Raw genomic sequence first — 13,944 nt, forward strand, 5'->3', positions numbered from 1 at the left:
GGATTGTGAACATTAACTTGTCTTCCATAACTTGAGATCACGAAATTGGATTTGAACCAAGCCTACTCTGATGGGTTTCCATGGTTACAGCCATTAGTCTTGAACCTCAGAAGCTCTTGTGTAAAATGTTGAAGAAGATGGGTTCTGTAAATAAGATGTCACTGTTTATGAGCCAGCTTATGCTCAAAGTGATCACAGATAACGTGAAATCTTTTTCGTCCACTTTTGCCCTTCAGAACATAACCCACCTGCTGTAAGTCAATCCATTACAGTTTCAAGGCATCGTTCCTGGGATTAGCTTTTAATTCCAAACTAAGCACTTGATTGAAGTAAATACTATCACTACATTTGAACCAGTGTCCTCAGGTAACAAAATAATGCACCTGCATTGATATAGCATCTTTCATGGCTTTGGGATGTCTCAAAGTACTTTACAGCCAATGAAAAGTGGAATAAGCTGCCAGAGGAAGTGGTTGAGGCTGCTACAATTGGAACATTTAAAAGGCATTTGGATGGGTATATGAATAGGAAGGGTTTAGAGGGAAGTGGGTCAAATGCTGGCAAATGGGACTAGATTAATTTAGGATATCTGGTCAGCATGGATGAGTTGGACTGAAGGGTCTGTTCCATTCTGTACATCTGTATGATGACATCTGTGCGACAAACTAGGACAGTCTGTAGAGATACGTAAAGGTCCCATCTGAATGAATCAGAAACAGATATTGCAGGAGGAGCTCAGCAGGTCTGGCAGCAGCAGTGGAGAGAAAGCAGAGTTAGCATTTTGAATAGCATGTCTTTAAAAGACTTGAAAGGAATGCTATTGTAAAAGTACCTTTTTGTTGCCATTGTAACAAACTACAGCAGAGAAGAGTACACTTATCGTCACCCTGCCATTTCTTTAAATGTAGTTGACTTTAAGTTCACAGAAAGCATTACAGGAAGAGGTGAAATCAATAAAATAGTACATTATGGATAAAAACAGTCAACCTTTTACTCCAAAGTGGCCTTTCTTAGTGAGTTAAGGGGAAGGCGATGGCCTCGTGGTATTATCGCTAGACTGTGAATCCAGTGACCCAGACAATGTTCGGGGGATCTTGGTTTGCATCCTACCATGGCAGATGGTGGAATTTGGACTCAATAAACGTCTGGAATTAAGAACCTAATGTTGACCGTGAATCCGTTGTCGATTGCTGTAAAAACTCAAATGAAGGAAACTGCCATCCTTACCTGGTCTGGCCTACGTTTGACTCCAATCCCACAGCAATGTGGTTGACAATTAACTGCCCTCTGGACAATTAGGGATGGGAAATCAATGCTGCCTGGCCAGTGACACACTTATCCCATGAATGAATAAAGAAAAAAAATTCCTATTATTTGGTCACATTCATTTCTGTGGCTACTGTGAAATATATTTTATGAGGGAGTGTATTTCAAGTGTTCTCTTTCCATGCTGAGTATAAATTGTTTGCATTCTGGCTTCTCAGCACCTTACCTGTACCAGGCAGCATTTTAACCATAGTTTGAATTTTGTGATTATCCTTCCCACAATCTCACTGAACTGGAATATCTGGCTATTATTGCGGTGCTGCTTCTGGGATCTTGCTGTTCACTGTCTGGCAGCCACATTTCTTCCATTGCAGCAGTAGCTATACTTCAAAAGCACTTAATTAATTGTAGACCACCTTACTGTATCCAAATTGTTTTTTAAAGAAAAGCCAAGTTTTTTTTTTCTCCATACACCACAAATTTACATAATTGTCTTGTCCATTGACTTCAGAGTGGCATTTCTGGTGTCAGTCTAGACCCATTCTCTATAACAAGTGACGTTAGTCAACGGTAGATTCCCCCAAAAATTATCTAGGCGTGAAAGCTGCGGTAACTTACTTTTAAATCACCGTATCTCTCATCACCATCTGTGATCTGTCTTGTCATGTTTGGGATCATGGTGGATGGAGACTGTAGGAGGCCAGGCCATCAGTTAACTTCACCCTCCAGTGAACATTATACTCTAACTGCAAACAGGATGAGACTTTACACAAGGTTTCTGTGTGGAACCACCTCCCAATAGTTCTGGTAGTCAGAAACGCAAACACAAATTGCTGGCAAAACTCTAGCAGATCTGGCAGCAACTGTGGAGAGAAAGCAAAGTTAACATTCCAGTCCAGTGACATTTCTTCAGAACACAATAGACACTCGTAACTGGACTTGAAACATTAACTTTGCTTTCTCTGCACAGATGCTGCCAGACCTGCTGAGTTTCTCCAACAATTTTTGTTTGTATTTCAGATTTCCATCGTCTGTAGTTCTTAGTTCTGAGAGTCACGTGACTTTACATTACTGATGACATGGTGATGATATTTGCATGCCAGCACTGACACTTTACAGTATCAAAAATATAAACTCTCAAAGCAGACCTTTCTTTTAATTTGAAAACATTTTGTTGTTACAGTTGATTTGATGTTTATGGCGTAGAGTGGCTCTGTGCAATGTACGATGAATAAGCATTGTGGATGCATTTGGAAAATTTGTAATGGATTTTGGGAGGGGTCTGTTTCTGTCCAACGCTCTATCCTGCTCCTCTTATTCTGATGGATTTAACTTTGAGTTTCACTTACCAGCACTGTGCACAGGAACAGTGTTCCGACGGAATCTCGGTGGTGTTTCCAGCCAAACTGTACAAATATAAAACATTGCTGATTGTTTGTGGGTGTGCATAAATGTCTAATTCCAGCAAGGGTAATGGCCTGTAGCAAGAGCGTTTGCTGATGTTTAATCTCTACCACAGCTCCAGCTGAGCTCAGCCTGCACAATAGTTGAATTTGAGCTTGTTGGATCAGTGTGGCTATGACACTACCTTCTCAGGAGGACCTCAGCAGATCCAGATGATCTGTAATTGAACTTAGCTCACTCTTCCACAGAAATACTGTAGCCTTCTTCTCAACACAGCCAGTAATCCTTGAGTTATTCCTGTTTTATTTTTCCCTTTTTATTACCAAAGTACAAAATATATTCTGTTAGTCTGATGAGGAGCTTCCTGGTATTACCTCCAAAGTTAGTTTTTGTGTGTGTCACTGAAGATGGGAATAAATAATGGTTTTAATTTTCATTTTTAGTCTACAAACAAGATGTCTCAAAAATGATTAAAAGAAACTTGATACGCAAATAGGGTAGAGTCCCAAGGAAGAACTGTTTCGTTTTTGACAAAGGATCCAGATCCTGGATTTTTTTTTAATGGATACTTTAGAAGGTGGGGTGTATTGACCTTTCTTTAAAGAATCTTGTGTTCTATTGGCCTGATGACTGTTTTTGAGTGTTGCGCTGTGGTGAAATTTATTACAGCTGCCAAAGCATGAGCTGAGTTTTCGGTTCAGGTTGTTGGATGTGCATTGGTCCAAATACTTCATAATGAAATAGAAACTCTTCTTAAACATTTTTTAAAATGTTATGATTACAGAGCATACATCAGGCAGGGAAAAGACCAAAGTGAACGGATCACTCTACAGACTGTACTTCAGCCATGGTGTGTAATTATAATTAACTGTAATTATTACTGGGGAGGTGACAGCTTAGTGGTGTTAACACTGCATTGATAATCGAGAGACCCAGGTAAAGTTCCAGGAACCGGTTTTCAAGTCCCACTGTGGCAGACAGTGGAATTTGAATTCAATAAAAATCTGGAATTAAGAGTTTAACGATGGCCACGAGTCTATTGTCGATTATTGGAAAAAACCATCAGATTCACTAGTGTCCTTTTAGGGAAGGACACTGCCATCCTGGCTCGGAGATCATAAGAACTGCAGATGCTGGGAGTCAAAGATAACACAGTGAGGAGCTGGACAAACCCAGCAGGCCAGGCAGCATCAGAGGAGCAGGGAAGTTGACACTTTGGATCGGGACACTTGTGAAGACTAACACACGGTGTTATCTATGTTATCCTGTCTTGGTCTAGACTACATGTGACTCCAGACCCCGGCAATGTGGTTGGCTCCTAACTGTTTTCTGGGCAATTAGGGATGGGCAATAAATGCTGGCCTAGATAGTGATTCCCTCATCATGGCCTACTATGCATCGGAGAAACCAAATGCAGATTGAGTGACTGCTTTGCTGAACACCTCATGACCTCAACCTTCCATAGTCAGTCATTTTAACACAGCATCCCACTCGCATGCCCATGTGTCTGTCCTCTGCCTGTCATCAATTCCAGTGAATCACAGCGCAAACTGGAGGAACAACATCTCGCCTTCAGACCAGGCACTTTACAGCCTTCTAGATTTAATATTGAGTTCAACACCTTCAAACTGTGAACCAACTCCTATTTCTTGCCCTTCTTTTAGCTTTACCTGTTACATTCTGTTATGCCCTCTCACCCCTCATCCCACCCCAGTGGTACTGTCTGCTTTCTCTCCAGTCTGGCAGGTAGACACACCATTGTTCTTCCATTCTCACATTCCGATCACGTAATCTGAAATTTCACCATCTTTTCTCCACCACCACCCTACACCCACTAACCCCGCACCCTCCCTCCCAAAGCTATTACATCGATGCTGTCCCCCTTCATACTTCAGCTCTAGTCATCTAGACTCAAAATGTTAACTTGCCATTTCTCTCCATGGATGTTGCGTGACCCACTGTGATCTCCAGCAGTTGTTGTTTTCAGTACAGATTCCAACATCTGCAGTAATTTGCTCCTGCTGAATAAGCCCTTTATATTGATCGGAATTTTTACAAACCAACAAGGTAAGAACGACAATCCACTCTTCTTCAAATCACAGTCCTTTTGATTCAGCAAACAAATATCTATTAGATTATTAAATCTGAACAAAGAGACCTTGGAGTGCAGATTCATAGTTCCTTGAAAGTGGAGTTGCAGGTAGACAGGATAGTAAAGAAGGCATTTGATATGCTTTCCTTTATTGGCCACTGCATTGAGTATAGGAGTTGGGAGGTCATGTTGCGGCTGTACAGGACATTGGTAAGGCCACGGTTGAAATACTGTGTGCAGTTCTGGTCTCCCTGCTTTAGGAAGGATGTTGTGATACTTGAAAGAGTTCAGAAAAAATTTACAAGGATATTGCCAGGGTTGGAGGGCTCGAGGTATAGGGCGAGGCTGGATAGGCTGGGGCTATTTTCCCTGGAGCATCAGAGACTGCGGTGTGACGTTGTAGTAGTTTGTAAAATCATGAAGGGTATGGATAGGATGAATTGACAAGGTCTTTTCCCTGGGGTGGGGGACTCCAAAACGAGGGGGCATAGGTTTAAGCTGGGAGAGGAAAAATTTAAAAGGGACCTAAGGGGCAACGTTTTCACAAAGAAGGTGGTACATTTTTGGATTGAACTGCCAGAGGAAGCGGTGGAGGCTGGTACAATTACAGCATTTGAAAGGCAACTGGATGGGTATATGAATAGGAAGGGTGTGGAAGGATATTGGCCAAATGTAGGCAAACGGGACTGGATTTATTTAGGATATCTGGTCTGCATGGATGATTTGGTCCGAAGGGTCTGTTTCTCTGCTGCACATCTCTATAACTCTAAATGGTCACTCCCTATGAGCAGAGTACTCAAAACCTGGATGCTGCATGACTTTTTTTAATCCATTGAGTTTCAAGGATAGAACTGTCTCTTTGTAAGAGCTATTTGTATATTCCGACTGCCATGCTGTTTCTTCAAAGCCCTACGATGTTCTCCCTTTCAGTGAAGTATCCAGTTCCCTTCTGAAAGTTGTCATTGAAACTTCTCTCGCCTTCCTTTCAGGCTGTGCACCCCAGTTTATAACAAGATTGAATGGAAAGTGCTTCTCAACTCCCATCTGGCTCCCTCGCCAATTGATCTTAAATCCAGGTCCTATTCTGGAATCCGTTCCTTCTTTTTCACTCGATCGAAGCTCTTCACAATCTAATAAGGCACAATTTAATCTTCTTTCCATTCTTTTCCAAAATTATTTTGTGGGATCTGGCTTGGCACTGTTATTGCCCATCCCTAATCGTTCTTGAGAACGTAGCGGTTGCCAGTTCAGATCTGAGTCTGGTGGAGAAATAGAGTTTATTGACTGCTCAATCTTATTGCTCTTTCCATCCCAGCCAGCCCTTACATGTTATATGTATCATATTTTCAAATCAATGTTTTCAGAGATGACCACTTGTCTGGTGCACGTGGGACTGGAACCCAGAACTCTTATCTCAGAGCTAGGGACGGTACCATTGCACCATAAGATCCCTATAAAATATCCATATGTGCTGAGATAATCAATTACCACCTCCTGATAGGAACATAGGAATAAGCCATTCAGCCCCACAGGCCTGTTCCACCATTCAGTGAGATTGTGACAGACCTGTGGCCCCACTTCTGATTCTAACAAGGTCAGCCAGGTGGACCTGCTAGAATATGAGTCCCCGCACTGGGGCTGTCAACTTGGTCCAAGCAGGGAGCCCTGGAGTACCAGAGGTTCTGTTCACCCTGAGAACTGGCTCTGAGGAAGCTGGATTAATGTCAAAGTCTTCCCAAGTGTAAATGAAAGGTGACCTGGTGATGGGATACTAACCTGTGTGGGGTTATTTCACCTGCCTCTGGCCCGTATCCCTAAATACATTTTCCCACAAAAATTAGTCTATCTCAGATATAAACTTGGATACCTATGCTTAAATAAAGAAATGTACCAACTAAACAATATGATTTGGAAGACAATAACAACCGAGTGGTGCCTTCTTGAAATGCTGCAGTCTATAGGTGGAAATAGGCCAAGCATGAGAAAGAAGGGTCCAGACCCGAAACGTCAGCTTTCCTGCTCCTATGCTGCTTGACCTGCTGTGTTTATCCAACTCTACACCTTGTTATCCGATATAAATCTTTTAAAGAGTTTTGTATATGCTTGATCAGATTGAGTATAGTGTGTTATGTTCAAAGAAGAATTTCACGAATTGAGACTCTATTTCCAGTATGTCAAGCTAATTGGCTTCTTAACTTGGCCTCATGACATCTTCTGGTAATTGATTGGTGCTTTCTGTTTGTGATGCTAAATGTATTGATCACTAGTTCTGCAATCAGGTTTGGAGGGACTCAAGTTTTAACGCTAATATTTAATTAATGATCGTGGAACTTAGCAAGAGGAGGTCACTAGGCCCATGGAACCAGATCCTTGCCTGATCAGATTGTGTTCTCAGCTTCAAAAATAGATTGAGGACAGAACAGTAGACATGGTCTGTATGCACTTTAGTAAAGCCTTTGACCAGGCTCCGCATGGGAGACTAAGCAGTAAAGTTAGATCCCATGGGATACAGGGAGAACTTGCCAATTGGATACAAAATTGACTTGATGATAGGAAACAGAGGGTGGGGTGGACTGTTGTTTTTTTTGGATTGGAGACCTGTGACCAGCAGTGTCCCACAGGGATTGGTGCTGGGTGCAATGTTGTTGTCATTTATTTTAATGATTTGGATAAGAGTTTAGGAGGTATGGTTAGTAAGTTTGTGGGTGACGCCAAAATTGATGGTATAGCAGGCAGTGAAGTAGGTTATCTAAGATTACAAAGGTATCTGGATCATTTGGGTCAGTGGGCTGAGGAATGGCAGATGGAGCTTAATTTGGAAAAATGTGAGATATTGCATTTTGGTAAAACAGACATGGGCAGAATTTGTACAGTTTAAGGTAGAGGCCTGGATAGTGTTATCAAACAGAGACCTAGGGATCCAGGCACATAGTTATTTGAAAAACACATCACAGGTAGACAGGGTGATTATAGAAGCATTTGGCATGCTTGCTTTCAAACCATTGAATATAGGAATTGGAAAGTCACCTTGAGGTTGTACAGGAGGCTAGTGAGGTCACTTTTGGAGTACTGTGTACAGTTCTAGTTGCCATGAAATAGGAAGGATAATATTAAACTAAAGAGGATTCATAAAAGATTTACCACAATGTTGCTGGGGCTGGAAGGTTTGAGTTATAAGGAGAAGCTGGATGGGCTGGGATTTCTTTCACTGGAAAGTAAGAGATTGAGGGATGACCTTGTAGAGGTTTATAAAATTGAGGGACACAGACAAGGTAAGTAGCAAAGGATTTTTTCCCCCCTAGAGTGGGGTGTTCAAAGCTAGAGGGCATAATTTTAAGGTGAGAGGAAAAAGATTTAAAAGGGACCTAAGGAGCAACTTTTTACACAGAGGGTGGATTGTACGTGGAATGAACTGCAAGAGGAAGTGGTAGATGCAGGTACAGTTACAACATTTAAAAGACGTTTGGACAGGTACATGAATAGAATCAATCTAGAGGGATGTGGACCAGGCAAGTGGGGCTGGCTTAGTTTGGGAAGCTGGGTCAGCATGGACAAGTTGGACTGAAGGGTCTGTTTCCGTTTTGTATCACTCTCTGACTGTAATTGTCTGTCTGCTGCCCACAAACTTTGACTCCTTTGTCTGTCGAAAATCTGTCTAACTCTGCCCAGAATATGTTTAATGAGCTGGCCTTCAATGCTGTCTGGGAGCAGAATTCCACAGACTAATAACCCCAAGAGAAAAGCGTTCTCCTCGTCTCCGTCTTAAAAGCAAGACCTCTTATCTATACAGTTTCAGTCTCTCCCTTAGGGGAAACGACCTCTCAGAATTCACTTGATGACAAGACAGTGTTGGATCATTGCTTTTCCATTGATCTGAAGTTCAGAGATGAGAAATGTAAAATAATGACAGCTTTTTAAACTGGAGTGTGGCGAATGCTGGAAAAGCAAAATTAATAGCAGGGAGTACGTAGTATACCTGTTACAACCTGAAAATGTGAATACTTCATTGTTCAAATTGTAGGACCATTCTGTTCACTTGTAGCAAATGGTTTACAATCACAATGTTAGCTGACCTCTCTACTTTCTGAAGGAGTACTTGCACTTCCCATTGTATTGAAATCGACAATGTCTTTTTGTTCACTGTTGCTGGAAATCTGCTGAACGTGATTGGAGAACGATACAAAAAGTGCCTGGAAATACAGAAATGAGATTTCTTCTCTCTTTTATTTGTGGGACGTGGGTGTTGCTGGCTGAGCTGGTATTGATTGTTCTAATTGCCCCTTTAGAAGGCAGTGTTGAACTGCCATCATAGAACTATAGAACACCAAACCCTCCCCCGCCACCCAAGTGTGGAAGCAGACCATTTGCCCAATCAGGGCCATACTGGCCCTCGCACCCAGACCACCCCTCGCCCCTCAATAACCCTGCAATTCCCTAATCCACCGAGCCACGATGAGAATAAAGGGGTAAAGTAGAAGGCCTGGCAATCATAATTGGTGTAGGTGGAAGGGGAGAATGTATAAGGGAACAGAGTCGGAAGGATAGACTGGTCAGGGAGGTCCTGAAAGGCTAGAGATAGTAGGAACTGCAGATGCTGGAGAATCTGAGATAACAAGGTGTGGAGCTGGATGAACACAGCAGGACAAGCAGCATCTTAGGACCACAAAAGCTGACATTTTGGGCCTAGACCCTTCATCAAAAAAGTTTCATCAGCCCCTTTTCTGTTGAAGGGTCTAGGCCCGAATTGTCAGCTTTTGTGCTCCTGAGATGCTGCTTGGCCTGCTGTGTTCGTCCAGCTCCACACGTTATCTCCTGAAAAGAGAGAGTAGGTTCTAGAATAACACTGCACTGAAAACTTTAGAAGCATTTAAATAGCTGAATGACAATTTTAAATCTCAGATGTGGATGGACTGAGAACAAGTAGAGATCAGTAATACAGGGAGTCATGTTGATTTGGACTCCATGTATGATAGGGCAAATCAAACTCCTTCAGATTTTACAGTGGAACACGAACAGCTGTTTAGCTCAGAGATAATGGGAACTGCAGATGCTGGAGAATCCGAGACAGCGAAGTGTGGAGCTGGATGAACACAGCAGGCCAAGCAGCATCTTAGGAGCACAAAAGCTGATGTTTCGGGCCTGGACCCTTCATCAGAAAAGACCCTTCTTCAGAGCTGTTTAGTTCAGTTGTCTGTGTTCCATATTTATGCTCCATGTAAACCTCCTTTCCCTCTCTTCACCTCACCTTGTCTGCATATCCTACTGTTCTTATCCCTTGCCAACAAATTAGATGTAGCTGGCATCATTCTGGTTGAGCTAGATATGAAAAGTATGTCGGCCCTTTTCTAACTTCCAGTGCTTACTTTCAATTCGAAAAGCGTCAGGTCACAGAATTCTATGTGAGCAGCGTCAGTGAGTGCGGAGTCAATGCTGTCCAGACATTCTGGGCCATTAGTTAGTCAGGGGAATGGTCAGGACATTGTGGGACAGTCACAGCTCCAGGCAGCTGTGAGAATTCTTCTACTTGCTTATTTTGGATTTGAAATAGCAGGATTGTATGACTTAAAGAGAGCAGTAAAGAAACACAGGCAGATTTTAGAGTCCGTGCTCGTTTTTTTTTAAGAAAAAAGGAAAAAGAACTGGCATACAAGTTCAACAGGTATTAGGGAAGGTGATTGTAATATTGACTTTTATTTTTACACTCCATTCCCTTTGGAATAGTGATGTCTTGCTAAAATACACAAGAACTATATTCTGTGCAAAATGGCAACAGGGTAGGATGCTCCAGCTGGAGGTCCTCTGTCCTGCTTGTTTGTTTTTTTTCTCTCTTCTTTCTTTTTCCTCCTTTTGTGCTTCTTTTTAAACAAATGACTTCAACTTGTCTGGAAGAGAATGCAGGAGCTGGCAAGCCCCCCAAGATGAATCCTGGAGCCATGGGGAAGCAGTGCTGGCATGGATGCCAGCGATGGGAAGCGGTCCCGGATTGGGGGCTGGTGAGGGGACGCGGTCCTGGATTGGGGGCCGGCGAGGGGACGCGGTCCTGCAGAAAAGTTACCTCTGAGCAGCTGGAGGCTTGGATCAGAGCTTGGGGACAGTTGTTGGACTGGGCTCTGGCATGGGCTGTCAGACACATCTGAAATCCCATGTGCTCAGCTGTTGCAATGTAATGTTTATGTGTAATGTACTTATGTGACTGTAGTGACTATCTTATTAACTATGTCTTACTTCTGTATAATAATGCAACTACTTTGCTTTTTATTCTTCTTTTTGTATCTGAGATTGGTACTTTGGCACTTTGTACCTAAGACGATGCCAGAAGAGGCGACATTGTAAAGCTTTCCATTCTACTCCTCTACACCTGTATTTGAGTACACATGACAATAACGGACATTCCATTCTGAAAGAAAAAGTGTTTGTCAGCTCACACTACAAATATTGTGAACAGTTTTCATCCCTTTATCTGAAGAAAGGCATTAGAGGCAGCCCAGAAAAGATTGAGGTTGATCGTTAAGTATACAGGATTTTCTTATGAGGAGAGCCTGAGTAGGTTGGGCCTGTACTCATTAGGGTTTAGGAGAATGAGAGGAAATCTAATTGAAACATTTAAGATTTCCCCGTAGCTTGACAGAATAGATGCCAACAGGTTGTTTCCTCTTGTGGGAGAATCTAGGACCAGCTGGGTATAATCCCAGAATGAGGAGCTGCCCAAGTAAAACACTGATGACGATGAATTTCTTCTCGGAGAGTATTGACTCTCTGGAATTCGCTAGTGCAGAGGATTGTGAAGGCTCGGCTGTTCAGTATATACAGTGGATACGTTTTCATTCATAGTCTGAGATAGCCAGAGCAAGAAAGTGGAGTTGAGGATTGTCAGATTAACTGTGACTCTCACTGAACGGCAGAGCAGACTCAATGGGCCGAATGGCTTATTTCTGCTCCAGAGGTGTCAGAAAGAAGTTCCAGATCAGAGTTCAAAGTTCAGCTTTCAGAATCCAACAGGCTTGTGCAGGGAGTGCTACGTGAAACCAATTTTTACACCACTCGGCCAAATCCCCCCTCGTCAGAATCCAACCACTCCCCAGCCCAACCTTCTAACCCCTCACCCAACCTGGCTCCCATACAATTATCCATTTGCTCACTAGCTCCCTTACTCCCTCCCCCAATCCCTCCTTTGCTCCATTGAACATCGTGGTTGAAAATTCAAAAAGGGTCAGGCTGCAGAATTCTTTGTGAACAGCGTCACTGAGTCAGTGCTGTCCAGACATTCTGGGCCATTAGTAGTGAGGGGAATGGCCAGGACACTGTGTGGGACTGTCACGGCTCCAGGCAGCTGTGATAATTTTCTTCACTATGCTCCACAAACTTTAAAGGTTATTTGACTGGAACAATACTTTCTGTTCCACCATTTATAGAGCAATATATCAGTGACTGTACTTCAGTAGAATTGTTTGTATAACTCTTTAGCTACATTTACTGAAAATACACATGTAATTTAAACTTGGTAATAATGAGGCTGCGAAGACTAATCTTAAAGATATTTATAGCTGATCGATGAATACAGTTGATTCTGTTATCTTTACTTTCCCAGGGTTTCCTTTCAAGTGAGCATTTCCCTTCAAGTGCTTCTTTATTTTTCATTCTTGAGCTGATCAACATTCAAGTAGCAGTAACAATTAACTCAGGGTTACACCTGCACCGTAAGGCCTGTCCTGTGCGCTTTTGTCTATCCATGCACCTGTCTGCATGCATGTGTGTGTCTGTTTGTCTTTGCAGGCCTGTGCAGCATGTGGGAGATCTACCTCCCATGATATGAATAAAAATGTATCCACTGTGTTAAGTCTGAGAGAGTGTAGCTCTGATCTGAGCTACTGTGGCCATAAGACCATAAGAAATAGGAACAAGGGGAGTCCATTCAGCCCCTTGAGCCTGCATTCAGCAGGATCTGATACTCCCATGTCCACACTCCTGCCCTTTCCCTGTAACCCTGGACTCGCCCTCCTGATTGATTAAGAATTTATCACAGCCTTAAATGTACAACAAGAGTTCTGCCCCCTCAGCTCTCTATGGCAAGGATTTCCAAAGACCCTCAACCCCCTGAAGAAATTCCTCTTCATCTCAGTCTTAAATTGGAATCCCTTAGTTCTGAGACTGTGCTTTTTGGTCATAGATTTTGCCATGAGGGGAAACATCCACTCAGCATTTAAAAGGGGAAAGAATTGCGGATGCTGTAAATCAAAAATGAAAACAGAAGTTGCTGGAAAAGCTCAGCAGGTCTGGCAGTATCTGTGAAGAGAAATCAGAGTTAACATTTGGGGTCAGGTGGTCTTTTCCTCAGTTCTGTCAAGCCCCTCAAAAATCCTATATGTTTCGTTAAGATCATCTCCCATTCTTCTAAACTCCAGTGGGTAGAATCCAAACCTGTTTAGCCTTTGCTCATTATAGTTCAAGTTCCTACCACAGAGAGTTGAGGCACAAAGATCCAAGTTAACGTTTCACTGCAAGAATGAAGGAGGGCTACACTTTAGGTGATGCTATCACTTTGGTAAGGAATTAAAGGCGGCTGACCTTCCTGGTATTCCATCTGCCCACTCTCTCAATGTAGAAAATCCAATGACACTGCATCCAAGGAAAGCAGGGGCCTTCTCCCCATTGTTCTGACCAATATTTATCGCTTCACTAATATAAATTGAGTAGGATATCTAGTTATGATCAGGTTAGCATTTGTGGGAACTTGCTGTGTGCAAATTGGCTGTCACATTTCATAGGTGGCTCTGTGGTTAGCACTGCTGCCTCACAGCGCCTGGGACCCAGGTTTGATTCCACCCTTGGGTGCCTGTTCTCCCCGTGTCTGTGTGGGTTTCCTCCGAGTGCTCCGGTTTCCTCCCACAGCCCAAAGATGTGCAGACTAAGTGAATTGGCCATGCTAAATAGCCCGTAGTGTCCAGGGATGTATAGGTGGGTTACGGGGAAAGGGTAATGGGTCTGGGTGGGGTGCTCTGAGGGTTGGTGTGGACTTGTTGGGCTGAAGGACCTGTTTCCACAGCGTAGGGATTCTATGATATTACAACAGGGACTGCACTTCACTTTATTGTAAAATGCTTTGAAAAATAGAGGATGAAAGATGCTGCAGATTTATGGTATGTGGGGTTGACTGACTGTGCCAGTATTTATTGCCTGGCCAA

General features: G+C 42.9%; 1 protein-coding gene across 5 annotated transcripts in view; it reads left to right on the plus strand.

Annotated features, from left to right (window-relative positions):
* Positions 1–13,944, plus strand: part of LOC125446708 (CD276 antigen-like) — a 312,391-nt gene that overhangs the window by 245,196 nt on the left and 53,251 nt on the right. The window lies entirely within an intron of this gene.

Source organism: Stegostoma tigrinum, chromosome 36, assembly GCF_030684315.1.
Source record: "Stegostoma tigrinum isolate sSteTig4 chromosome 36, sSteTig4.hap1, whole genome shotgun sequence".
Taxonomy (NCBI): Eukaryota; Metazoa; Chordata; class Chondrichthyes; order Orectolobiformes; family Stegostomatidae; genus Stegostoma; species Stegostoma tigrinum.